Source organism: Sinocyclocheilus rhinocerous, unplaced genomic scaffold, assembly GCF_001515625.1.
Source record: "Sinocyclocheilus rhinocerous isolate Xijiao unplaced genomic scaffold, SAMN03320098_v1.1 scaffold807, whole genome shotgun sequence".
NCBI classification, from domain to species: domain Eukaryota; kingdom Metazoa; phylum Chordata; class Actinopteri; order Cypriniformes; family Cyprinidae; genus Sinocyclocheilus; species Sinocyclocheilus rhinocerous.
The window spans coordinates 1,085,909-1,094,111 of NW_015650326.1; the positions used below are offsets into that span (position 1 = coordinate 1,085,909).

At 36.9% G+C, this 8,203-nt stretch overlaps 1 protein-coding gene and 1 long non-coding RNA gene across 2 annotated transcripts in view; both read right to left on the reverse strand.

Moving 5' to 3' along the window:
- dpp6b (dipeptidyl-peptidase 6b) overlaps nt 1-8,203 on the reverse strand; it is a 111,574-nt gene that overhangs the window by 64,723 nt on the left and 38,648 nt on the right. The window lies entirely within an intron of this gene.
- LOC107711713 (uncharacterized) overlaps nt 2,559-8,203 on the reverse strand; it is an 8,910-nt gene continuing 3,265 nt past the window's right edge. The window contains exons 2-3 of the long non-coding RNA XR_001636725.1: nt 6,414-6,417; nt 2,559-2,668 (exon numbers count right to left, since the gene is read on the reverse strand). This is a non-coding gene — a long non-coding RNA (uncharacterized LOC107711713). The remainder of the gene's footprint in view (nt 2,669-6,413; nt 6,418-8,203) is intronic.

Genomic DNA, 8,203 nt, shown 5'->3' on the forward strand with positions numbered 1-8,203 from the left:
TGGCACAATTATCTGTTTTTTGATCTACTTCCAGCCTTTCTCGTGTCTCTGACGCTCTTAGCTAATGCACAGAGACGCTGCATTAGTCACACTCTGAGACTCAGCCGTGAATAGATTTACCAGCATGTTGATTACACAGCGCACTTCACGCGGCTGCATGAGATGGAGGAAGCAGAAAGCTGTCCTTTATATTTTGCCTGTTCAGTGGTTGATTTAAAAAGCAGAGGAGAAAAAGGTGAAACAAGGCCTCAATGGAAGTCACATTCATTCAAATACAACAACAGATTTCATATTAACAGCAGAAACTAGCTGCAGCATATTGAAAAGTAAATACTGTATACTGGTTACTATTTTTTAAGTAGTATGTGAAAGACGATGAGCAATAATAATTGCTTAAATCAACACAAGATAAAAATTTTGTAAATGCGTGTTATAGCGACCAATTTATTTTGACCTCATAATGTTTAATCAAAAAGTCATAACCTGATCTTTCGGTGAAAACACTTCTTTCTAGTAACGTAAGCAGAAATTGACATGCAAGCTCACATTAATTTTTTAATGCAACGCCCACATCTTAAAGGGATAGTTCACCCATAAATGAAAATTCTGTCATCATTTACTCACCCTCATGTAGTTCCAAACCTGTAAGATGTTCTTTCTTCCGTTGTACACAAAAGAAGATATTTTGAAGAATGTTGGTAACCACACAGTTAACGGTAGCCATTGACTTCCATATAATTTTTTCCCCCCATCAAATGGAAGTCAATGGCTACCATCTTTGTTCATCAGAAGAACAGGTGAACTTTACTTTAAGATCCAATCAACAACTGATGGATAGAACCAAGTCCCTGCCAAGTCCTGGTTAAATATAACCCAGCGCTGGGTTAAAAAGGGACAAACCCAGCTATTGGGTTGTTTTGACCCAACGGTTGGGTTGTTTTGAACCCAACTGCTGGGTCAAAACAACCCAATAGCTGGGTTTGTCCCTTTTTAACCCAGTGCTGGGTTATATTTAACCCAGCATTTTTTAGAGTGTACTGTATATACATACAGTACATAAACATTAACTAATTTTACTGAAATTTGGGGGATCATATTGTATTCAAATTTACATTCTTGTTATGTAAATCTAACATGCTGAATGCAGTTACTGCTGCATTTTTAAACACATGTATTATGTATTATTTATTGTTGTAATAAAATGTATCGAACCCTCATCCAAGGTAAAAACCAAACACTCAAACAATTGTAGCATCACACCAGGAACAATGTGCTATTTTGAAAAGCGCAATTGCAAACCAGAAGAGGAACGAAGACAATAGTGTATACTGAACTCATCTAGGAATACCTCATTTATTGGTGCCAAAGCATGAATCGTTGCGGTGTAGAGTGCTAAACAGTGCTAAACGCTGATGGCTCCACACAGCTTTTCCTCAGAGAAATTGTAGAAAGGAAGCTGCTGGCTAAAGAGAAGGATTTCACATGCTGCTCTAATTGGACAAAACACGGGCTTCTGTTGAAAATTTCACTGAATGCCATCACTGAACTGCCAAACCATTTTCATTTGAAATAAGGTTATGGCCTGAATATGTTACAGTAATTCTTCATAGTTGCCTGAAAATTACTGAATAGAACCAATGTGAAAAAAGGAAAGAGTTGTTAAACCCTTAACCCTGTAAAGCGTACAGTATTATATTTGATTTGCAAAGCTTTACACTGTAAAAAGTAATAAGTTGAATTTATTAAACCTGTGGAAACTGATTGCCTCAAATTTCTCAAGTAAGTTAGTTCATCATTTTTGAGTTGATAAAACTTAGTACAACTTTGTATAACTTGTGTATTTGTGTAGACTACCAGAAAACTCTTGACGCTTCAGAACTTTCATAAAGAGATCATAAAATAAATCAACCATAATTTTATGAAGCTAGAAGAATACTTTTTGTGCACAAAGAAAACAAAAATAACGATTTTAGCAGCAGATGCCAGACAGGGTAAAAAAAGCCATTCAAACTGTTGCACAAAACAAACAGTATTGCCAGCTATAAAATTAAAATCTTTTCTGAAACTTTTGATTTGACTAGTGGTCGGCCGATATCTGGCATTTTTAAAATATCGGCATTGGCCGATAAGTTTTTATGTTTGGCCGATGTGTTGGAAGCGAATTTTATGATCAAAATCAAATCAAATTATTCATTTCTAATTAATTATATATGAATTAAAATAAATATAAAGTATATATACAGTATATATATATATGGCCAATATGAAGCTGATATATATAGCGGCTTTATATCGGCCATCGGCCACCCTGCTCTCTAAGATATCAGCATCGGCCATCAAAAAAACAATATCGGTCAACCACTAGATTTGACATTTGAAAAGTGATCAAAATAAAGAATTTTGATTAAACACTGACTTATATATTCCATTTTGTTTGATTTCAAAAACTGATCAGAAAACCATGATCAAGAGAGCACCCACTCTCTTTAAGCCTTTTTCATGGCTTAAAGGGTTAGTTCACCCAAAAATGAAAATTAGCCCGTGTTTTACTACCCCCCTCCCCTCTTTTGCCCCAAGCACCACTGAACTCTGACCCTCTGACGGACTCTCCCACTCCCCCCTCCCAAATACACACACACACTGTCACTTTAATCAGTCTGAATAAGCTCTTTTGCACTACAAATCATTATATCTGCACTGTTGTTTACTTCACTGGTTTGCACTCTATCTGCCATGCGCCTTGTGCTGCTTTATATATTTTTTTACATTTTACCTTATTTGTATATTTGTATAGTTGTATTTTATATTTAATCTGTATCTATCTGTATTTATGTTCTACTGTTAGTGTTATCTGTATGCACCAAGGGTCTGAGAGTAACGCAATTTCAATTCTCTGTGTGTATGTGCTGTACATGTGGAAGAATTGACAATAAAGCAGACTTGACTTGACTTCCTAGGTGTATGTGACTTTCTTTTTTCAGACGAATTCAATCGGAGTTATATTAAAAATTGTTCTGGCCCCTCCAAGCCTTACAATGGGGGTAAGCAGGTGTTGTTTGTCAACAGTTCAGAAGACATGAAATAAAATGCGTGCATCCGTAATAAAACGTCCCTCACACGGCTCCGGGGGGTGAATAAAGGCCTCCTGTAGCGAATTCATGCATTTTTGTAAGATAAATATCCATATTTCAAACGTAAGATGATGTAAGACGTGGCGCCGTGTGCGTGCCTCTGAGAAATGCAGGAACAAAGGAAGCAAAGTTTCCTTACTTTAGCAAAGGAAAACCAGTCTCCTCTTGGCTTATGTTAAAATTCTCTGACATTTTTCTTTACAAATCCTCGTTTTGTGCTTCTTATTCGTGACCGGCGTTTTGTTTTGTTTTGTTTTGTCTCCGCGCTCTTCACTAATCACGCAACGCCAACGTATTACGTCATCCGCCGGAAAGCCTTCCGCGTATGACAGATGGCAGAAATGATAGAAAAGTGTTTATTACGATTGAAATATGGATATTTATCTTACAAAAATGCATGGATTCGGTACAGGAGGCCTTTATTCACCCCCCAGATCAGTGTGAGGGACGTTTTATTATGGATGCGCGCACTTTATTTCACGTCTTCTGAACTGTTGACAACCAACACCGCTTATCCCTATTGCAAGGCTTGGAGGGGCCAGAACAATTTTTTATATAACTTCGATTGAATTCGTCTGAAAGAAGAAAGTCACATACACCTAGGATGCTTTGAGGGTGAGTAAAACACGGGCTAATTTTCATTTTTAGGTGAACTAACCCTTTAATAGATAAAATTTGGTCCTTAAAATAAAGTGATACCATTTTATGTTATAACTAGTAGTAAAGTGGAAGATCGATGATTACTGTATATTCTAGCTTGTAAGCCACTGGCTAGCTAATAAGCTAACCGACGGTTACAGTAATGATCGTCAGTAAAACTAATACAATCTGCCTTTTCTGTTCCTCAAAAATGACAGCACACACTGTGAGGATGTAGTTTATAAATAGATCACCAAAAACGTAACTAATCTCACTGCCACATCTCAAACACAATCTAAATCATATTATTGGGAGATATGGAGTAATAACTGATATTTATATGCATTTTATCTAAGTGTTCTGTTACACTGTTATAAAGATCTTATTGATTTACATTACAGTCTTACTTTTCGGCCATATAAATATTACTAACTACACCAAAATTGCATATTTTGCTCAGTTTGGGCTTCTGAATAAATGTGACACCTTTTTTCTCTATATTGTCACACCTATATGAGCCATAAAAGCCTGATGTATCAAATATGACACTCAAATATTTATATATATATATATATATATATATATAAACTGGGGATTTTTGGACTAAAGTCAATTATTAGCCATTTTAGTGAAATATAATAATCTACAGTAAAAAGTCTACATAATCAACAAAATAACATGACTACTTCAACATTAATTATTAATTTGATGTCCATAGTGTTCCCATACTTTTTGATACAGTAAATGATTAATTTTTCAATATTTCTAATAATTTATTATTACAGGATACTTTAAAATGTATATATTTTCTAAATAATTAAAAAAAATGTACATACACATGGGAACCCTGAAAGTAAAACATACAGTTTACATTCACCTTGCAAAATATGCAAAATGCTAATAATTTTAACAGGGATCATGACAAATTGCATGTTGTTTTTAATTTAGTACTTCTCTTAATGAGCTATTTCACATAATGATCTTTACATATATTCCACAAGACAAAATAATAGCTGAATTTACAAAAAAATATGCTGTTCAAAAGTTTGCATGTTATTATTTAGCTATTATTTTGTCTAATAGATTATCTGCAAACATCTCTTTTGTGAAATAGCTCATTCAGGGCAGGACTAAATAAAAAACAACATGCAATTTTATGATCCCGTTTATATTGTTAAAAGTATTAAAATTTTTCAACATTCTGCAAGGCGTATGTAAACTTAAGACTGCCACTGTATATCCCACAATGCTCCACATATCCTTGTTTTTGTGTCACAGTTGAAATCCTGATCAACTATTGAGCAAACTCTTCATAAGTGTTTCCTCTGTATAGTGCTGCCCCCCTGTGACCTTTAGCAGAATTTACTACACGGTCAATGCTGTGTAAACATGCACTCGGCTAATCGAACACCGATCAGCAGGTTTTTTTTTACATTAACATCTATTCTACAGCTGCCTGAGAAACAGATTTTACACTTCGGCCGAGATGAAGGCTCTGGTTCCAAACATCCCAATTTCATTCTGGAAGCTCCTGAACTAGGCAGCCAGGCCAAATTGCTTCAATCAAATAAATTATTATGTAAATCAGGAGCTTTATTGCTTAGCTGGAATAGATCATTACCACAGCAGGCATTCTCTCAAGTCCAACTGTCCTTCTGAATCATCGGAAAATTATGGAAGTGTTTATCCAGCAAACTCAATGATGAAGTCACTCATTAACGGCACATGCAAATGAAAGCAATGGAGTTACTGGACCAAAGGTTGATATTTATTTATTTTTAAGAGAGAGAACATCACATGAATAATTGTCTTCCTAACAGCTAAGAAATCGATCTCAACGGTGAGCTTTTCTGTACATACACCGATCAGGCATAACATTATGACCACCTTCCTAATATTGTGTTGGCCCCCCTTTTGCTGCCAAAACAGCCCTGACCCGTCGAGGCATGGACTCCACTAGACCCCTGAAGGTGTGCTGTGGTATCTGGCACCAAGATGTTGGCAGCAGATCCTTTAAGTCCCGTAAGCTACGAGGTGGGGCCTCCATGGATCGGACTTGTTTGCATGGGACCCCTGACTGGTCTGCGGCTATGCAGCCCCGTACACAACAAACTGTGATGCACTGTGTATTCTGACACCTTTCCATCAGAACCAGCATTAACTTCTTGAGCAATTTGAGCTACAGTAGCTTGTCTGTTGGATCGGACCACACGGGCCAGCCTTTGCTCTCCAAGTGCATCAATGAGCCTACCATGACCGGTTCACCACTGTTGCTTTCTTGGACCACTTTTGATAAATACTGACCACTGCAGAGCGGGAACACCCCACAAGGGCTGCAGTTTTGGAGATGCTCTGACCCAGTTGTGTAGCCATCACAATTTGGCCCTTGTCAAACTCACTCAAATCCTTACGCTTGCCCATTTTTCCTGCTTCTAACACATCAACTTTGATGTTTATTTTGATGAATAATGTTTGGTGAAGGGGAAATCGCAGACCTGGCAACCCTGGCTTGAACTACAGGTGATTCATAAGGTTAAACAGAACCCATGTTATTTTTTTTTTAATGAGACTGCATTAATGCATTATTATCACATTAACTTCAACAGCCCTAAAAAATTCTACACACAAGTTGCAATCTTACACATTTCTTCACCCCCTTTTGATTGGCAGCAGTATATACTCGGCCCTGATTATCGACTGTTTTTAATCGGTAGATGGCCGATTTAATTGCTTTTATCAGCTAATGCCAATTATTAACTGTAAGAAGACATTTCGAGACTCACACCTGTAAGTTAATGCTGTTGTCAATCCCAAAAACTGACATTGTGAACGTAGCCTTAGATGCAACTTCTGTGCCACTTTTGCAGTGCAGAAATGGCTTTTGTTGATACTGATTTAATTTGGTTGGTAATAGCCTAGTGTGTCATTATTCTAATTAAATTTATTGATTAACTGTATGAATTTGACTTAAAAGATGATGCATATGTACATCTAATAAGGTTAGAAAAAAATTGCCTTTATGAAGATAAGAATGCCCCTGGAAAGGTGGCAAATATTAACCCTTAATGGAAAAATTAATTACTGTCACTGCTGTGAAATTACACAGTACAGAATATAAATATGAAAAGCTTTGGGAGTCAGCTGTCCATGACAGGTCTAAACCTGTCAAGATACCAGCACAAATACATCAGCTGATACATCAGTGCATCCCTACTTCATACAATACGGATTGCTTCAAAGCAGCTTTACAGTATTATCAGTTTTTTTTTAAATTCGTGAATCACAATTGATTTTTTTAATTGTAAAGTGGCTGTCCAGTGTGTTCATGTTTTTTACTTGTGTTTAAGCTCAACAAAGTTAATTAAGTTAATTAATGAACCTGAAAGGTTAAGTACACACACACACACACACACACACACACACTGCCATGGACCAATGGCAGCTCAAAAGAGTTTTCCACAAAATTCACACTAACAAGCTGTTTTGAAACACTGAAATGAACTTTGTTCTTATCAAATTTAGTTCAAAATGCCCATTTGTTCTTCAAATTTGCTTGTAGTATACCAGGGCTTTAAACAATTCCTGAATGTGTGTTCTACGGGCTTTAATTGAAATCTCAAAGTAGTCTCATTGGTATGCTAATTCAACAGCGCCCTAAAGCCAGATGTCCCAACCAAAGCACTCATGGCTGTTCCAACCATAAAAATCCCTGGCTTTTCTCCAGCTGGCTGGCACAAGTCTTGACCTTCCCAGAATTCCCTCAAAGAGCCCTGATGGTGGGCCACCTGCTGTTGCAATCGACGGCAAATTAAGCATTCATAATGACCCCACAGCTCATATTTAAGCCAGAATAAGCAGGCAGGTTCAGTCATTACATCTCACAGACTCATTCTCATGTGTTTGGCTAACAGGATATACTGAACAAGCCATTATGGATTTAGGATACACAATAAATCCAAAAAAGAGAAAAAAAAAAGACCAAGGTTACAGGTGTCGTGATTAGTAATCATTAAAAGCTTTCCATTTAGGCTGACCTCCTTTGGGACAACATTAAGAAACACACACACACACACACACATACATACATATATATATATATATATTGTATATAATATGTTGGAACCAGTTGTGCTGCTTAATATTTTTGGATAGAAACAGAATAGAAATAGAAATCTTTTGTAACATTATACTGTACACCACCGTTTAGGGTCAGTAGTTTTTTTAAGAAATTAATGCATTTATTTAGCAAAGATATGTTAATTGACTTTTTATTCATCAAAGAATCCTGAAAAAAGTATCACAGTGTTTAACGAGTGGGGGCGGGGCCGAGAGCCGTGGGAACGGAGCGAGGCCGGTGGAGTAATTGATAATGAGCGACACCTGCACCACTCACCGGTCTCGAGTCCCACGGAGGAGCTCCGGAAGGATAAAAG